The following is a 20,419-nucleotide window of genomic DNA, read 5'->3' as shown; positions in this document are numbered from 1 at the left end:
TTTCCCACAAAAGTCCAAGAAAGCAGCTAACAATGTCTTATTCATAAACTTGTTTTGAAAACTTGATGTCAGCTTAGTTTGTAAATATTAATTGAAAAGGGCAGTTGTCAAGGGAGCTATCATTCAGTGGATGGGGCACTGGAATAAAAGGTAAAAAAGCTTGCTCTGTTCCTAGCTCTGCTACTAACTTGCTGACCTTCAATAAGTTACATCTCTGTGCATCAGTTTCCCCTTCTGTAAAATGCAGACAAGACTTACCTCCTTTAACATACTTTTAAATGTATGGATGAAAACAATGATGTAAGAGCTAAGTAGTAGTACTATCATCAAGATTCAGAAGCCTGAAAATGGGATTAATAGACTGACTCTGGCTCATTTCATGGACACTTGTTGGATTGTCTGCCCTGTTTTGTCTTCCTGTTCTGTTTTTGAGCCAATGCATGACAAATTACACTATGTCCTGTGCTCAAACTGGCTTAGGAGACTGGAACCAGCAGGCAGAGAAGAAGTGTGAGCTTGTTTCAACCCACAAACAAAAACAAGCTCGGCAGTCTGGATGTGTTGGTGGCGAGTTGCTAAGCAGAGAAATTGGGCTTTCATCCATGCTGAAGCCCTTGCATTTGGAGAGCTTAATGTGTCTCTAATCTCCTCCATTACTACTTTTAATTTTAAAGAAAAAGATACTGCTTTTCACCCTATCGACCGTCACAAACTCCTATCACTACTGATAATGTTTTAATTTCATTCCTTCTCACGTCACATTCAGTAATCATTCATCGATAACCATGGCTATAAGCATGCCAGGCAGGTTTCCATGGTTGGCATTTTAACTCTAAATCATGAATAATGTTTCCAGCTGTAACTGAAAACCAAATTGCATTATAATCTCTCTAATAATATACTTAACATTCCACAATTTTTCAACAGATTATAAAAATGTTTACGACAGGTTTAAAAGATTTCATAAATAAAGAAAAAAGATTCTCTTTTATAGGAAACACTTCTAAGCAGTAACTAGCACAAATTCCAACATTCTTACAATTTGGCAGTTGTCTAAGGATTGCTTCTCTTTAGTAATAGGTCATATTGGATGAAGTATTCTGTGCTACATGGAGTATCTAGGAGGAAATAGAGCCTAGTCATCAATCTGCTGACAAAGCTTTCCCACCCCTAAAGAAACAGCAGGGAATAACAAGAAACCAGATCATCATGGTTTGCCCTTTGTAATAAGTGTCTCAAAGTAAGAATTTGCACTGGAGGTGGAAATAAAGGCAAAACATCTACCAAAAGCACAGCAACACCACAGAGAGACTGCCGAGATTTTTCAGTTTATCTGGCTCATAAATTACTATACTTGTAGTACTTTCAGAGGTACCAGGTACCTTAAATTACTCAACATAATGGGCTGGAGGAACATCCTCTTGCAAGCATTCAACACAAACATCACAGGATGAGAAAGCAATAATATAAAAGAGAGAAAATAAAAAATGAAAAGAAGAAATCAACTACTTCTTTCTCCAACCTGACTCTCTCCAGGAGAGGTCCTCTGAGGCCCAGAAAACCAGTTTGTCTACCCCCAGGTAAAACACACATTTAAAAACCAAGCATCATGATTGCTATCCTGCTACTAAATGCAAGACAAACCCAAAGCTTATCCATTTTGCTCCAAAGAAGTCAAGACACACTGAATTAGATGTTTGTTCACCCCCTCCGCTTGCCAAACTAGGAGACAGCATTGATGTCCTGAACCCATACTGCTATTGGATCTCTAAAGACATACAAACTGCTAAAAATACCCTTCAAGACCTACAGCAGACTAGGAAAGTAGGCCTCATTTCCACAACTGTGGACTCTGCCACAGTCACCTAACGCATTTGTGACCAGCAAACTTGATTAATGCAACATATCCACCAGAGTGAGAAAGTTCCTTTGCTCCTAGAGAACATTTTAGTTACTAAGCAAACACCTTGTCAATGTATCTCCCAAATTACAGCTAACAGGGCAGCGGGATTATAGGGAAGTGTGTCACTAGAAAGCTCCTGCTCTCCTGTTAGCTAAGGAACAGTCTTCCAAAAGAAAACTTACCATCTTCAGAACAAAACTAGACATGCATCTTTGATTTCTGGTTCTCTTCTCCATTCCACTGAAATGATTGGTAGGACTGGCTTTTTTGTTTTTTAAAATGTTTTATTCTGGCAAAAGCGAAATCAATTATTAAACAGAATGTCAGACTGGTTACATTGTGTACTGCAATCAGATACCTGGTATAAACACCAAGGGCTGGTGTACACTACAGGGTTAAGTCGATTTAAAAATGAATGCGTTCACACAACCAACCCTGTTCTGTCAGCCTAATGGGCTCCTAAAAACAACTTCTGTACTCCTTCCCAGAGAGGGGAGTAGCGCTAAAATTGACTTTGCTGGGTCGTATTTGATGCAGTGCGGACACAAAATCGACAGTATTGGCCTCCAGGAGCTATCCCACAGTGCTCCATTGTGACCGCTCTGGACAGCGCTTTGAACTCCGATGCACTAGTCACATACAAAGGAAAACCCCCGGGAACTTTATTTCCTGTTTGGTCAGCGTGGTGAACTCAGCAGCACAGGTGACCATGCAGTCCCCGCAGAATCAGAGAGGGTAGAATGTTTCTATGCTTCCCCTATCATTTCTGTCCCTCAGGTTATCACAGATTAGAAGGCAAAAAAAAAACACCACACTTGCAATGACATGATTTCTGAGCTCATGCAGTCCTCCCACACTGATAGGGCACAGCTTAATGCCTAGAGGCATTTAGTGACAGAGGCCAGGGAAGAATTAAGTGAGTGCGAAGAGCGAAGGAAGGAAGCAATGCTGAGGTTAATGGGGGAGCAAACGGACATGATGAAGTGTCTGTTGGAGCTGCAGGAAAGCCAACAAGAGCACAGACCCCCACTGCGTCACTGCCTCCCTTCCTCCCCATGTTCCATAGCCTCCTCACCCAGATGCCCAAGAACGGGGGCGGGGGGGGGGGGGAAGGGAAGAGGCTCCAGGCACCCAGCCATGTCACTCGACTCCAGAGGATGGCCCAAGCAACAGAAGGCTGTCATTCAAACAGTTTGATTATTGTGTCCTGTTCTTCCCTCCTCTTCCACCCCACTTGGGCTACCTTGTCCGTTATCTTTCTTTTAAAAAAAAAAAATTAAGAAAATGCATGGTTTTAAAACAATAGTTAGTTTCTCTCAAAGGGGAGAGGATGGTTGGCTTACAGGGAATTAAAATCAACAAAGGGGGTGGGTCTGCACCAAGGAGAAACACACACAACTGTCACAATGAAGCCTGACCAGTCATGAAACTGGTTTTCAAAGCCTCTCTGATGTGCAGCGTGCCTTGCTGTGCTCTTTTGGTCACTTGCCATGGTGTGGCATCTGCACGGGTAACCCAGGAAAAAAGGCGCAAAACAACTGTCCGATGTTGCTTTCACAGCGGGAAGGGCGACTGATGACATGTACCCAAAATCACCAGTGACAATGTTTTTGTCCCAAAAGGCATTGGGAGCTTAACCCAGAATTCCAATGGACGGTGGAGACTGCGGCTACGGTAGAGAGGATGCACTCCGCCGACTTAATGCGCTTAGAGTGGACATACGCAATCGACTGTATAAATCAATTTCTAAAAATCAACTTCCATAAAATCTACTTAATTTTGTAATGTAGACATACCCCTAGACAGATCATACAGATCTTCACTTGGCAAGTCTTGCAACCCCGGAACTGAAGAATCAAATTAGTCAAACTTAAATCCCTCACTATATACAAAATGAAAAGCAGAAAATAACTTCTCTTCATTTTGTACTCTCTCGCTGCCTCAGTTCCCCCTCATGCCCATCTTCAGGCTCACCTGTAACAGAAACAATATATTTAAGTATATTGTTACATTATACATTTACATTATAAAGAAGGCAGTGAAACTGTAGGAAATAAAACTGTGTGGAATTCATAGATGTCACATTAACTTCGAGAACATCAACACTCCATGCTCTTTTAAAGCTATGGGTGACAACAACACTTATTGCAGGCCTTACTAAGGCAAACTTTAATGGAGCATAATGACACAAGGTGCATAGTCTCACTGACACTCACAGGAGCTCAAAGTAGAAATTAGTGGAAAGTGGAGCTAACAAGGTAGCAGGCTTATGAGGAAGGGCAGTGAGAGAATGAGCCCACCCCCACCCTTCACACCCCCAAAAGCCCAGTGATATGTGGGTGGGGGGCTGGGAGCAGTGTTAAAAATGGTTTTACTACATACCCAAAATGGTAGGCCATTTTTCCACTGTGGTTTTTTTGGTATTTTAAATCCAATCCTTCCCTGTGAAGTACTTTTTATGGTGGAAGATTACATGGAAAAATCTACCACAAATAGGCACCGACTCCCTATCTCCCCAGGGGGTGCTCAACCTCCTCCGCCCCAGGCCCAGCCCCCACTCCACCCCTTCCTCCAAGCCCTCCGCCCGCCCTGCCTCTTCCTGTCCATGCTCCATTTCTTTTCATTTCAGGTTGGAATTCAGCTCCTGGGTTAAGTTGGATTGTTATTTTTAAGTTCTGTGGAAGATACCTAGGGACTTTTGGAAGTGTTCGTATGATAGCAAAATAGATAGATAAAATAAATATTTAGAAAACCCATTTTTCTGTTTCATTTATCTGCTGTCAAAATGTATATCAAATAACCCAGCGAGTATGGGACTAGAAGTCAGGAAATGTGGCTTGTTTCTAGCTCTGACATTGACTTATGGTGTAATTTTGGAAAAAAGTCAGATAGCATCTCTGGGCTGCTTCCATGGAGATGCCCCATCTTTCAAAAGAGATGATACTAGTAAAGTGCTTTGAGAGCTATGGATGAAGAGTGCTGTATAAACAACAAATAATATTTGCACAGGAAGAAAATAAATAGGGGATTGCAACAAACAAAAATGTGGCATTCTCACATCTAGAGTGCCTAGATAGGTACCAACATAACTGTCTAACCTCTTTTAGTCCCCTTCCTTCACAAAAGGTTGCCATTTTCTCCAAAGAAACAGTCCCTCTTCCTAATTCCAATTTTACATGGAGGGTGGCTGACATGACCACAAATTCACAAGTACTTAGTTATCACCAAAATCTTATTCAAACATCATGAAAAGTAACTTTCCATAATCCCACCATTCCTACCAGACACTTCGAGATGTAACAATTAAGCTGGAAATGCAATCTCTCTAGATAAACAAGCAAAAGGGCTTCACAAACACTGTCCAATATATCTGAATTTGGATACATTTCCAGAACGTTTGGAAAGATGAGCCTGTATATATTTACACAGGGGACTTATTCGGACAGCATATCTTTACCATGCTATTGTTTGGAAACTGCTTAGATACTACAGTGATGGGGACCACATCAAACCTATACAGAGAGAGATTTCTAATACTATACCTGAAGTATTATGTGCTGTCTTAAGTTTAAATATCAACCTTATTTTATGCACTTGAAAAGCACCAAAGGAAAGCTGAAGAAAACAGAGCACCAAACTTTGAACATATTTCTACATTTACAATGGAAACATTTGTTTTGCTCAACTGAAAGCAAATTTCTGCACTTTCCCTTGTTATTAGCGGATGCTGCACTACTTTAAGTGCTGAATTTCATCTATTATGATTTATTGAACCTTGGAACGCTGACCCACATAGCCATAGCTAATACTTTTCATACGCATGCATACTCATATCTCTGCATCATTTCAACTGTTCTGAACAAATTCAGTTATTTTTGTATCCCACAATTAGTGTTTTGCATGCTCCTTTTGGATCTTGGCAAATTATTTAGTAAAGCTATAATTAACCCCAATGATACACAATCTCATTTACTATGGGTGTGTGAACAATTAAAATTACAGTACTATCAGGCAAAAAGAGTTATAATTCTATATATGGTTTGCAGAGGGGTTTTGGAGGTTGTTTTTTGGGGGGGGTGGAGGGGGCAGAGGGAGAATGAGATTGTGGTATTTGGAAGAGTTTCCACAGAATTCTAGACAGTCCCTCAAGTTGCGCATATCCACAATTCGTGTCTGTTCACTACCACTTCTTAGGGAACTGTAATTTTGAGATGAAATCCTTTGGATAGATAAGTGTCAGTGATCGCACACATTTAATACTAATGACTTTTTAAACCTTACAAAAACATGAACTCGTGCAAGAGAGTGTGTTTCGGCTGTTACATTTAAAACAGGTCATTCCGTTAGCAGTCACACTCCTGAGGACATTCCTGTAGGACAGATGTGGCAGCTCAAGGACTTTTCATGCTGAGCTATTTAAATATATAACTTTCCACTGTTTGATATCCATTCTTTCATTCAAAAGATAATAGTAGTAATAACTCAACATTTATACAATGCATTATAGTTTCAAAGCGCTGTGTTAATATCAATCTGTCCTCAATTCCCATGTGTGAGGTACAACCTTATTTTAAGTTTTATCTCCAACATATAGATATGCAAGGCAGACACAAAGGTTACATGATTTTTCATGGCAACAGACCAAGTCAGCAAGAGAGTTGGAATCAGAACTCCCAGCTTCCTGGTTATCAATCCAATGCTTAAGTCAGAGAAGGTTACTGTTCTCTCTCTCAAAAATACTCTCTATACCAGTGGTGGGCAACCTGTGGCCCATCAGAGTAATCTGCTGGTGGGCCGCCAGGCAGTTTATTTACATTTGAATGGCTGTCTGCAGCGCCAAGTGGTTGCAGTTTGCCACTCCTGGCCAATGAGGGCTGCGGGAAGTGGCGGCCAGCACGTCTCTGTGGCCTGTACCACTTCACGCAGCTCCCATTGGCCAGGAATGGTGAAGCGCAGCCACTGGGAACTGTGAGCTGTCATGCAAATGTAAACAAACTGGTGAACATCTGTATAGGAACCATTTGCTATTGCCAGCTTGACTGCATGAGGAATGCTGATGAAGGGAACTCCTTCCAGGACTTTCCCAGGGTCAGTCCACCATCGCAATGAGGTAAGTATTGACACGGGGTTGGTAACAACCTTTTCCAGGTGGTCCCTGGACTGGGAGTAGACCATTGCCAGCCATTGCTGCAGAGGTTGCATCCGGAGCCTAGTGTGACGCACTACACATGTGCACACTGCCATGTGACCTAGGAGGTGCGGGCAAACCCTGGCCATGGTCAGTGGAAACGCGGAGACTTCCACGATGAGGTCCGTCAATGCCCTAAATCTCTACAGCAGCAGCGATGCTCTGGTGCAGGTTGAGTTGAGCACTGCTCCAATGAACTCTATCCTCTGTACCGGAACTAAAGCGGATTTGTTGTTGTTTATCAACAGTCCAAGGTGATGGCAAGAGGCCAACAGCATTGCAACATGCCTTTGGACCTGGAGCTGCCCTTGACTAGCCAGTCATCAAGGTATGGGTAGATCTGTACACCCAGATGTCTGAGGTAAGCAGCTACCACTGACATGCACTTGGTAAATACCTGTGGTCTGTCACTAAGCCAAACGGGAGGACCACAAACTGATAGTGGTTGGGACTGACCATAAACCAGAGGAAGCGTCTGTTTCCCTCAAAGATGGCAATGTGAAAGTATGTATCTTTCAGGTCAAGGGTGGGGTACCAGTCTCCTGAATCCAGGGAGACCATGCAGAACTTCAGCTTCGCTAGGAAGCAGTTCAAGTCTTGCAGGTCCAGGATAGGTCACAGATTAAAAAATCTTTGTGATTAAAAAGTAACGGGAATAGAACCCCTTGTTCCTGTACTCCAGAGGAATGACCTCCACCACACCTAGCTGCAATAACCTCTCTACCTCCTGCACAAGGAGACTCGGGAGAAGGGTCCCTGAAGAGGGACGGGGAGGAAGCGGGGGAAAAAGAGAGGTAGAAAGCAACTGAGGAGTGTAACCCTGCGCCACCGTATTGAGGACCCATGGTCCGACGTTACAGATGCCCATGCAGGAAGGAAAGGAGAAAGGTGGTTGGCAAAGACAGAGGAGGAAGGATCCTGGGAACAGTCTGGTAGGTAGCCCTCGGGCATACCCTCAGAATGAGTGCTTGCCTGCCTGCTTATTGTGGGCTGAGCTTGACTGAGAAGCCTGTGGAGGCTGGTGGCTAGGATAGCCTCTGGATTTCTTATAGGGAGGATCCTGGCGAGCGTGGCTCCCTTGGCCCTGAGGCTGCTGTGGTTTGAATCACTTGTGGGCAAGGCCGGGAATGTATGGGCTCACCGTTTTAAGGGTTGTTCGGGAGTCCTTTAGGCCATGGAGCTTATTATCCACCTGTTCTGCAAAGGGAGGGTCTTGCATTGACTGCTGAGCCTCATGGACAAGCTAGAGAGGAACGGCCATGATTTTTCATGGCGACAGAGCAAGTCAGCAAGAGAGCTGGAATCAGAACTCTCAAATTTCCTGGCTATCAATCCAATGCTTAATTCAGAGGAGGTTACTATTCTCTCTCTCAAAAATACCCTCTATACCAGCGATGGACAACCTATGGCCTGTCAGGCTAATCCACTGGCGGGCCGCCAGTTTGTTTACATTTGCATGGCCGCCCGCAGCTCCCAGTGGTTGCAGTTTGCCGTTCCCGGGATAGCGATGGCCGAGGCAATGGTTTGGGCGGCAGTGTCCACTGCATCGGACACTGCCTGGAGTGTCGCCCTGGCCGCAGTCATGCCCTCCTCCATGATCGCCCAGAACTCCTTCCTGGAAGCCTCAGGAACCGAGCCCTCAAACTTGGCCATGGCTTGCCACATGTTAAAGTCATAGCATCCCAGGAGGGCCTGGTGGTTGGCCAACCTTAGCTCGAGACTGGAGGATGAATAAACCTTACACCCAAACAAGTCTAGTCTCCTAGAATCTTTATTCTTAGGGGTAGCTCTGGGTTGACCTTGTCACTCCCTGTGGTTAACTGTCTCATGGCCTTCGGATGGCACAAAGTGCTTGTGTTCAGCCCTCTTGGAAATGGGTGGCAGGGAGGAAGGATTTTCCCACAGGGCTTTAGTAATCTTAGAAGCTGTATCCTGAAGGGACAGAGCCACCCTGGCCGGTGGTGTGGAGCAGAGGACATTGAAAAGAGAGTCCGAGGGCTCCTCTAAGTCCTCTGCCTGAAAGTCCAGGTTGGCAGTGACCGTCTTCAGTAGTTCCTGGTACACTTTAGTGTCATCCAGAGGAACTGGCAGTGTTATAGCCTTGTCAGGTGACAACAAGAAAGATGCTGGTGGCATAGGGCCCTCCACAACCATTGATGGCCCAGTAGCTTGGTCCCCTACTCCCTCTTGGACCTGCAGGGTCCTCGCACCCAAGGCTTCTTGCACTGGAGGAGGGCGGAAGGGAGAGGCAACTGGATTCACAGAGGCTCCGGACACCAAGGGGACGGCCTGGGAGGTCTGGGTGAACTCCCCATGGGTACCACAGCGCCAGCCGCTGGACCTGAGGCCATAAGGCTTGTTTCAGTGCTAACAATGTAGCTGGTACCACCAGTACCAGAGCTTGTCCTGCCATCAGGGAACCTTGCTCCAAACCAGGTAAGATCCTGAGCAGTCGCTCCCAGGTGACCAGGACAGAGTGGAAAGGTGGCTCTTTCCCGACCAGTGCTGGTCACTCCACCTGGAGACTAGTCTGGAACGAGGTCTTCGGGACCGGCGGCGCTCGATGGATCCGTGATGGCCTAGAGCAGGTGATCTACATCTCACGCTTGACAAACGGTATCGGGATGAAGAGTGGGACTGGGAATCAGAACAGGCCTGGTGCTGGGAAGGGTCCACATATGGTGATGCCCTCCTAAGGGATCGGTGATGGTCCAAAGAATGGTAGCATCAATCTCTCGATGGGTCCCGGGAGTGGTACCGCGGTCTCAGAGATACTAGGTGCTGGGACCAGTACTCCTGCCAGGAGCAGCATGCCTCCAGAGGTCTGTGCCCAGTCGTTAGAGAGCTGCGCCTTGAGCCTCTCTGCCCATGCCCAAGGTCCGAGGATAAATGGGATTGTGCTGCATATATGCCTTTCATGGTCAGATGCGTGGCAGCTACAGCAGGGCAAGCACTGGCTGGCCGTTCCCTGTTGGGGAACGGTGTCGCTTAGTTGGGGACCATAGCAGTCCAAATGTGGGTTTACGCCATGACTGGGGAACTGTGGGAGCCGGTGTGGGTGGAACCGGGAGGGACATAATCTCCTGCACCACCTGGAGGGCTGACATGCACAGCACCGGGGTGGCTGGCAGGAGTGGTTTGGGCTACACTGCTCCACCGAGCTTGGGCCTGAGATCCCAATGTGGGTGAAGAGTTGCCCAGCCTGGGACCTTGCTGGCACCCTGTCTTATCCTTTCCCTTGAGGGAGGTTGAAGACCGACCTTGCACCATCTTCCTGGGCTTCTTCGCCAGAGCCACAGATGGGGATCAGCGCCGGCCAGTGGATGGTCCTAGTGGGGCGCTGTGTACCAAGATCATGGTGCTCGGTGCTGAGCTGAAGCTTTACTCTGGTGCTGGGGTGAGGGCCAACTCCATAAGGAGCGCTCTTAAATGAATGCCATGCTCCTTCTTACTCCTTGGCTTGAAGGACTTGCAAATCTTGCACTTTTCACTGATGTGTCCTTCGCCCAAGCAACGCAGACAGCTGCTGTGTGGATCACTAACGGGCATGGACCTCTTGAAGTGAACACGCAGGACATAAAACCTGGAGACCAGGGCATGCCCCATCCCGAGGCAAAAGCTCATTTGGGACCTATGAAGTCTCCAACTATAGCTAAGGGATTTACTAACACTAACAGACAACTGTATACACTATAATACAAGGATTAACAAATTAGTACGAACAAGAACAACAGTTTTAGCTCTGTCACTGTCAGTAAAAATGAACTGGGGGGGGAGGGGACAACGTGACATGTGTGTGCCACTCCAGGGGGCGCCAGAGCCGGTCCCCTACGTATACTGCTGAAGAAAAAAAAACTTCCGGCATTGGGGCATGTGGCAAGCACACACACACCTAAGTTGAATGGACATGAGCAAGCACTCGAAGAAGAATCTTTATTTCATCACAAATCTCTTGCTGAATTACTAAATGACAAAAACATTAGGATGGCAACAGGATTTCTGTTTGAATACATTTGTGTAGGTTTTCCTCAGTTTGAAAACCCTTCCCCTTAGACAAGAGTGAACAGAACACTAAGCTAGGAGCCATTCCTACAAGTGTAATGGTCAGCCACTGTTCGCAATGTCATGAAACTGGGCAGCAAAATAAAAAGATGAAAGGACAAACTCTGTGAACTGACCATCCCTTCAATTCTTATAGGACAGTCCAGAATTGCATCTCTCTCTCTCTCTCTCCCCCTCTCCCCCAGAAGCCTAATCAGCAACATTATTACTTGATTTCATGATGCCTTGCCAGGACACAATAGCATCATCTACCATGCAACGTGTCAGCAAATGAAAAATGCAAATATAGTAGGCAGCAAGTCTAGGCCCAGTTGTTTGTATTTTATGCTGATGCTTGGTATCAGGAAATTGCAACTGCCACCTTAGAGAGTTAAAGCAAAAGTAATACATTCCAATTATACCAATCGAAATCCAGGAATTTAAAGTTACATATATTTCTTTTTGGTCAAACATTTTTTCCTGGTTTTCCTCTTGTGTAAGTTCTGATTTAAAGGGAAAGTATGTTTTTTTAAACAAAAACAAAAGCAACTACTTGGAAATTTCTTCACTCACCCAACATTTAGAGCTTTCACATTAAACCTGTGGCATGGATAAGTCATTTCAACATGAGTAGACTATGTTAACCTACAGCTGATTAAAAAGCTTCAAGCAAAATGTATATCCACATATTTCAGGGACTTTCCAACCATCTGGAAATTTAAGTGAGGTGTGGATCTGAGATTTAGGTGTTTTTAGGTTTTTTTTTACTGTATTTTTCACGTAAGAGTCTTTGTTACTTTCTCACCCTAAATATAATTTAATCTGGGGGGATAATCAAGAACATCTCTCTAGGATGAAGCTTTGCATGTACAAACTACAAGTGCAATTACTATTTTGTATGTTCTAATCTTTTATTTAATATTTACTTTACTTTCCACCCATCAGGAACCTGTAATACTGGTACAGGAAACAGACTGGCTTTTGAGCCATTATTAATGTATTTATTGCTTTTGCCACAGCGTTGTAATAGAAGGCTGGTTTAAAGTGTAAGTGTAGCTTGGTCCTATGCCATTCATGCTGATTCCTAACCATAGCTGCTATATTGAGGGCCTTGTGACAGACAGCACTAATTTATAAGCCATACTCTTGCTTACGGAAGTATTTCAGCGTCTCTTCTATTTGCTCAGTTGTTAAGTCGATACTGGCATCAGGAGAAATGAGAGGCGTGTGAAGCCAGTCGTCGTGATCATAACCATAGATTGTATCTGCTCTCAGCTTGTAATGGGGCAGCTGTTCTTCCAGCAGACTGATGATTTCGACTTCAGGAAGATCAGTACTATTGCACACATCTGAAAGGAGGAAAAGAAACATATAGCCCATGTTAATTACGTCAAATAACTGAGCTCTTATGTTTTAACATGAGCCAGGCAAGCATGCCAGTTTACTTCAATACTGGCAAGAGTTTCCTAAAAAGAACAGTGAGCAATACACATTGGTTTGGAATGCATGACTGAGTAAGGTTGGTAACAGGAGAAACAAGAAGTATGTAAGCACAGGGTTGGCGATTCATAGGATTATAGAACAATAGGATTAGAAGGGACTGCAAGGGTTATCTAGTCTAGCCCTCTGCCAAGATGCAGAATTTGTTGTGTCTAAACCACGTGAGACAGATGGCTATCCAGCCTCTTTTTTAAAACCTTCAGTGAAGGAGCTTCCACAACTTTCCTAGGCAGTCTATCCCATTGTCTTACTGTTGTTATAGTTAGGAAGATTTTAATCTAAATCTGCTATGCTGTAGTTTGAACCCATAGCCTACCTTCTGTCCTGCCCTCTGTGGCAAGAGAGAACAATTTTTCTCTCTTTTATGGCAGCCTTTAAAGTATTTGAAGATTGCTATCATGTCCCCCCTTAATCTCCTCTTTTCCAAACTAAACATATCTAGTTCCTTCGGCCTTTGCTCACAAGGCTTGCATTCCATTCCTTTGATCATTTTTGTCACTCACCTCTGGATCTTTTCCAGTTTCTCTACAACCTTTCTCTGTAGCAGTGACCAAAAAGGGGTGTAGGACTCCAGCTGAGGCCTAACTAGTGCTGAGTAGAGCAGTACTATCACCTCCTGTGATTTGTGTGCTATGCCTCTGTTAATGCAATCCAAACTGCATTTGCCTTTTTTTTGTGTGTGTGTGCCAGTGTTGCACTGACAACTCATGCTGAGGTTGTGATCCACCACTCCACTACTTCCAGATCCTCGTCAGCAATGGTGCTGTGAAGTCAGTTATCCCCCAATCTGTATTTGTGCATTTGGTTTTTCCCTCCTTAAGTTTAGCACCTTACATTTGTCTTTGTTGAATTTCATGTTGTTGTCTATAGCTCAGTTTTTCAATTGATCAAGATCCACACATTTCACTTGTAAATTTAAATTGTAAATTACTGATAAAATATCCTGCTTCTTAATCAGAAAAAAGGCAGAGCACTAAATAGCATTTTCAGATCAGTAGGGCAGAATTCTATAGCTAACCTTAGTTGAAGCAAAAATATGAAAATGGGAAGTTGGAACACAGAGCTGCCTTCTCAGTGAGGATTACCAAAATCTGTTTTACCACATGCCTTTCCTGCACACTGTTTAATGAACTGCTAACATGCTGTGTACGTATGAAATTTTTGGCCCCTGAATTCTATCTTTAACCAATGCTAAAGCTCTCAGAATTTGGCACTGGTAGGGCAGTGACTCACTTCACAATTTACTGTAAATAAAGCAACCCTGTTAGACAGAAGTGACCTCATCACCATGATGCAATCCTCCAAGCTAGTAACAAGACAGCTTTCACTGGAATCTCTCTCTACAAGCCATCGGGAAAGAAAGATATAAAAGAGACATTTGATTATTTTCCAAATAACGTTTTAGTTCTTCACTGTTTTGTTTTTCTCCTAATCTCCAAGGTTACATTTTCAAAAAATCCCTCTGATTTTAACCATAAGGCTGAAGCTGGCAAGGGTGTGCTACCAGAGGGTGGAAGATGTGAAGGTGAGCGGCCATCAAACAATCTAAATTACCCTGCTATCCATAAGCTTAAGTAAAACCAGGCTACTGATAGGACATGCTGCTTATCCATTTTAGTTCACATAAATATGTCATTCTAGAAACAGTGCCAAGCTCTATTGCTCACACAGAGAAGACTGCACATATAAATGCACTACACCCATTTAGAGATATGCCCACTATGAATCAGTTTGTTTCAGAGAAAGGGTTTGTATGGTTTGATTCATTTAGACAATATGTGTTCACTTGCGAACAACCGAAACTACTGTATATGTTAAGCTAAACTTTGGAAAGGAAGGGAAGGTCAAACTCAAGACACAAATCTTTGAGTGACTCTTCCACATTTCTAGTGTTTAACAAGAGCCAACATATTTACTGTTCACAATAGGCCAAAAAGACAATGCATAGAGACTAGCTCATTATTATGCTTATGTCACAAACAGAAATTAGCTTCTCACAAAATTTTGCAACCACTATGCAGGATGGCATCAACCACTATGAAACTCTGTACACCGGCAATCCTCCACTCTACATTGGACCATTCAGCTCTACATTCATCACTGCATTTGAGCATGGAATCTTTTACCAGCTCTCACTGTAAAGGGGGGGAGAGAGAAACAGAGAGAGAGAGAGAGAGAGAGAGAGAGAGAGAGAGAGAGAGAGAGAGACACGCACACTGGAGCACTGGGCCTGGTGCAAGATCTGAGACCTGAATTCAGCAAAGTCAGGCCATGTATTTAAGCAGATGCTTACAAGTTCTCTGTCCCATATGGTCACTAGGTTCAAAGTTTGTTTAGAGAAGTAAGAATATGAAACATACACTGGACTGCTCCAATGAATTTACTGTTACCTGATGATGAAAAATAACAGATGTTCCACTTTGCATTGACAAAGTTAAGTAAATAGAAAACCAGCCCCCAATTCTGCCATGAGATCCATATAGGTGGACTCGTAGCCATGCACACCCTGCTGATTTTTATGAGGCTCTTTGCAAGTGCAAAGGGCAGCCCATGTGCATCAAATTGCAAAATTAGGGCCTCAGCTCCTTCCAGTCCTGCTGGAAGACTAAGTTAGGTGGAGAAACAAAATTTCTCTGAAGGTTTGAAATCACTCTGGTAAATGAGGATATTTCTTTCTTGCTTGGCTGCCTCTTTCAATTATTGGCAAAAACGTGAGGCTCTCTTTTACATATTGGCAGCTATAACTATTTGATTGCAGGAGGATCCCATGAGGAATTTCTAAAAATACCCGCTAGTCTACATTAAACTCACCTTTTGCAACCCTGTTATTATGGTTTTTATACTAGCCTCAATAGGAGGTGATTTATTGTAGGCTTAAAAATAATTTAGATTCTTTAATCTCTCCCTCTGATAAGAAAAGGTGCTGTAGCTGTAGAATTATGCAAAACATTTGCATACAACAAGCGGAAAAGTAACAAAAATACTCAAAATCTTAGGGTCCTAGATTTTGTTACAAATGGGAAAATTATCACGTGTGAAAAGTTAATACTTTTTTAGTTCCTTTTTCAAAAAAAGGGGGGAGGGAACATATCAAGTGAAAATGGACCCACCTTTTTGCTGGAAGGAGCCATTTTATCAGCAAATGTGATTTTGCAGCAAAAAAAGATTCAAGCTATATGTTTCTGATGTGGCATAGCCATTTTGTCAAATTAAATAGAAAAATGAAAACGTGATTATGGGAAAAAATGTTTTAAAGTAATCAGCGACAGATAATGTGACCCAGTATTATCACATGCAAAAACCACCAACATACATGTATAGGTTTATAGAGCTATGAATACAGAGCTGCTTTAAACTATATCCCTGGGATATTTCTCACCCAACACTGTTGGATCAACAAGAGTAAAAATTCTAGCAGTTTACAGCTGGAGAAAGTATGCATGTTCCCAAAAATTTTACACCATTTAAACCACACTGATGGTTCTAGTACTCCATCTATTTCTTTATTTTTCACCAAATATTTACTAGTTTTCTTTTCTGATGTATAATGTATGCACATCCAATTTCATTTAAGGTCTCCTTCGCCAAAAGATTAGGATTATTCCTACTGCAGAAGTTCCCACAACTCAATTTAAAGAAAAACAGGAAACTTTAGCATACATTTACAATTACAAAAGTAACTCTAAAAGCACATCACAAATACTCATTAACAAAAATACTTTTCTCTTCTTTACCCTGATCACTTCAAATAACTTTTAGTTATTAGATCAGATTGCTATATTATGGACTCACCAAGATATCTTCTGGGAATCAAAACTCTCCATTGTAATTTTCTTGTTATCCTAAATTATCACTTTTTCTTTAGCTTTATGTAGATTAAACATCTTACTGTAATAATGACTTTATTCAATAGAACATTACCGTAAACGGTGTTCAAGAAAATAAAGTTGGACCATATATTATGAAGACTGTCTTGGTACATCCTATAAAACTTTCTGGGATCCTTATAGCGATTACAAATGTGTGATTCTCTGCTGTAACTTGACCTCAAAAAAGAAAGTAAACTTTAAAGACAGCATAACCACATTTATTTAGTGAGAGAATGTTCTTGTTTACCAAATCATGAATTCATTGTACCTATGCCATGTGTGGCTGATTATTCAACCGTGTCTACACGAGTGAGCTTACAGCTGTACCAATGTAGCTGCGCCACTGGACGACCATTTGTGTAGCCACTCTATACTGAGGGGAGAGCGCTCTCCCATTGACATAATAAAACCAACTCCACGAGCAGCGGTAGCTATGTTGGCGGGAGATGATTTCTTGCTGACATAGCCCTGTGCACACGACCACTTATGCTGGCAAAACTTATGTCACACAGGGAAGCTGCTTTGTCACACTCTTGAGCTACATAAGTCTTGCAGACATAAGTGGTGGCATAGACATGGCCTTACTTTAAAAATAAAAAGTATGAGGAAGTACTATCACAAGAAATTGAGAGCTGCTAAGTCTCTTGCATTTTGCAGAAGTCTCCATTATTGACACCTTTCGCCTCACATTATTTCTGTAATTATTCATGCTTGTCTCTTTCAAAGTTGAAAGATTCCATGCAGTAGTTATGATGTACACACATGCAGCACCCCTTCTTCCATGCCATGAATTCATACAACCCCACCAGAAAATCATTCATCTAGTGGTGCTGCAAGTATTGAGCACGGTTTCCCCTGAAATTCCTCCTTCTTGACACTGGATGGGCTATTGTGGCACTGGGATCATAGGCTGCTTCTTCTCTTCTGGTCCCAGTGCTTCCCCAGCTGGAACAAATTTAGCATGGAGCAGCTGTGGTAGAATGAAGGAGAAGTAAGCCAGCATCCACAGAGTCCTGCTAGTAGGCACGAGATGGGACTAAAGAAAAAGGACAGAATGAATGGAGACATGGACTGAAAGGAAATAAAAGAGAATGGAAAAGAACAGAGGCAGAATGGGAGAGGGTGCCCAGGCATTCCCCTACTTTCTTGCCAACAGCTCTCCCCACACTATCCCCTAGTCCTGCAGCAGACTATTCAAGTTCTCCTCCAGCCTCCTTCCACCTCCAGCAATTTGTCACCACTGGCTTTCCCAATCTCCATCACTTCTGTGGCATGTAATGGGATGAGCTCCTGCCTTCTCCACACCTGCTCTTAATAGCTGGATAGGACATTCTGGCAGCAGTGTGTGGGGAACAGCAATGATCTGGTTCTTAACAGTCTGTAAGGACCACCAGATGAAAACAGGGGAGTCAGATGGGGTCTTTCAGAACGTATGCTTAATCTCTGCATGGCTAAACAGCATGGGTGGGGGCAGTGGAAAGAGGAGGGAGAGAAAAAAAATAAAGCATGGAAGGAAAAACTAGAGGGGAGAGATCATGAGAAATGAGAATGGAGAGAAAGGGTTTAATTAGAAATTCAAGCAATCATTCTGAAATCTTTTCATAGCATGGACCACATCTTAGAATACAAATCTTACACGCTATCCATGCTCAAAATCACACAAACTTCCTCCCTTGTCCCAAACTCTGTCTCTTGGATATCCCCATCCTCTTCTGCCCTGCCCAATTGTGACACATCCCTGGGGGGAATTACAGAACTGCAGCATGGAAAATATTAAATGTATATTTTAAGTTTTCTTTTAGTGACATTTAGCAGTTGAGCACAAGAACCTAGAGCCAGTTTCATATGACCAGGCTGCTCTCCACAAGGCCAGAGTGAGAACAGCTGGAACAGGTAATTACTAAAATAGGGCAAGGGGAAGTGAAAGAAAATAATGTGAGAGGAGAAAGACTACATGAAGAAACTCCTTCTGCCCAGGCCAAGACTGAGGTAGATGGGAGGAGAAAGAGGATATACAGGTAGGTGCCACACTGTGTAGACAAAGATGTAGAGACCCTATTCCAAGAGATAAAGTGGCTGGAGAGTAAGCTTGTTACATTTTTTTAATTCTCTGAAAATGTTGTGTGGTGCGGTGTGTTGTTTAAGATTTTCCAGCTGAGGATTCCCAGAACCCCTGGTTGCTTGGAAATAACAGCAGAGACACAGAAAAATACATTTATAGAGCACCACATATCCTGCGGTGGTATCTCAAAAGATTTCAGTAACAGAGCACAACTCATCCCTGCTATAACCAAGCAATTGCAGACACCCCTTGTAGAGAATAAATCAGTCATTTCATCTCAGGCCACTCCTTAATTCGGATTCAAAATATACTGAATTCTATTTAACAAAACAAAAACAAGCCATATCTTTTCCTCCCTTTAGTTCAGGGTTCAAATCATCTCCCATCTGACTACTGAATATCATGATGATAGATATCGCCACCTGGTGTTTGAACAGGCTTACTGTAAATGAACTAAAAATTATAGAAAAACAAGGTGGGTGAGGAAATCTCTTTTACTGAACCAACTTGGTAAGAGAGACATGATTCTGAGCGTCACAGAGCTCTTCATCAGGTCTGGGAAAAGTACTAAAAGTGGCACTGCTAAATGTAAGAGCCAAGGGCTAGTTTGGCATATGTAGTTAGCACATATTCTAAGGGAACATTCAAGGTGAAGCGGCCCATTGACACCCCTGTAGTCATAGGACAAAAAAGGGGAGCTAGTGGATTAGATTGTTGTAATAAGGCATAAAACCAGTGTCTTTATTAGACCATGATTTTTAGTGTCTAGCAAAGTTACGAATTTAAGCTCTCAGGCTTGTCTTTTGAAAGTGCTGTGCAGGTTTCCTTTGAGGATGGAGGGACTTATAGGTAAGATATAGTTAGAGTGATCATTTTGTGAAAAGCGTTTACGCAGAGGTGATATGTTGTTTTTGTCTTAGTTTCCTGTGAGAGTTCATCTGAGAGCATAGTGATTATCTGTTTTCAGATACCACAGAGTTATGTTTTGAGGAGAAAGTCCAGGATATACCCCCTATCATCAGTTCAGTAGGTCTAGCAGTCTGTGGTACTTGCCTGTTTAATTTTTTTTCACCCTCCCAAGACACCTTTTTGAGCAGTTGCATGGCATAAATTATTTGGAAACCAGTTTTCTTTGCCTGGCTGCTAGAGTCAGTCAGATCTTTGGCACCCCATGCTGCCACTCTGAAAGGCACTTCGCAAATGTCAGGGCTATCTGAGTAGAGGTCTGGCTGGAGATAGGGAGGGTTAGGGCTGAGTGGGCAAACACCATCAAAACAATACAGAACTAGGCTGTGTTGTCTTTTCTGTGGATCCTGATTACCACCACCTTTGAGGGGGAGACTGTGGTGGGCTAGGAGAGTTTCTGGCACCACAGCCCCAATATAGCCATGATGCCTGGAAATTGCAGGTTGGGGAAAGGGACCAATATTGATCTGGAAGCAGGCCTTGGGTCTCCCGCAGATCTGTTATATTTGGGGGCAAGTATGGGGATGTGTTGTGCTGTTCTGAATCTTTGTTAATAAAGAAAGCATTCAGAAGAGAACTGTGCCATTGTTTGAAGTGTGATTTTTGCCTTTCCCAGCAGGTCCAGCAGCTTACACAGACCTATTGCATCCACATCAAATCTACAAGGCAACAGTAGATGCTAGACACTAATCTATTAATTGCTTCACTATCTGCACATATGATCATTACTTGCCTTGTAAAAACAGATATGCCAACAAGAAAAAAAACTGGCCGTATTACATTATTTTCCTTTCTTCTGTACCAATTTTAGACTAATGGGGATCATGATCTGTATCAGTACAACCCTGCATTATCCACACCGGAATCAGAACTTCATAAAATCTTGTCAT

General features: G+C 43.1%; 1 protein-coding gene across 3 annotated transcripts in view; it reads right to left on the bottom strand.

Annotated features, from left to right (window-relative positions):
• TRAK1 (trafficking kinesin protein 1) overlaps positions 1-20,419 on the bottom strand; it is a 122,816-nt gene that overhangs the window by 85,526 nt on the left and 16,871 nt on the right. For all 3 annotated transcript variants that reach the window (XM_030551193.1, XM_030551194.1, XM_030551196.1), the window contains exon 2: positions 12,287-12,481. The gene's annotated coding sequence lies outside the window, so the exon portion shown is untranslated. The remainder of the gene's footprint in view (positions 1-12,286; positions 12,482-20,419) is intronic.

Source organism: Gopherus evgoodei, chromosome 2 (assembly GCF_007399415.2).
Source record: "Gopherus evgoodei ecotype Sinaloan lineage chromosome 2, rGopEvg1_v1.p, whole genome shotgun sequence".
NCBI classification, from domain to species: domain Eukaryota; kingdom Metazoa; phylum Chordata; order Testudines; family Testudinidae; genus Gopherus; species Gopherus evgoodei.
Note: the sequence above shows the minus strand (reverse complement) of the source record. Positions and strands in the feature narration are given on the sequence as shown.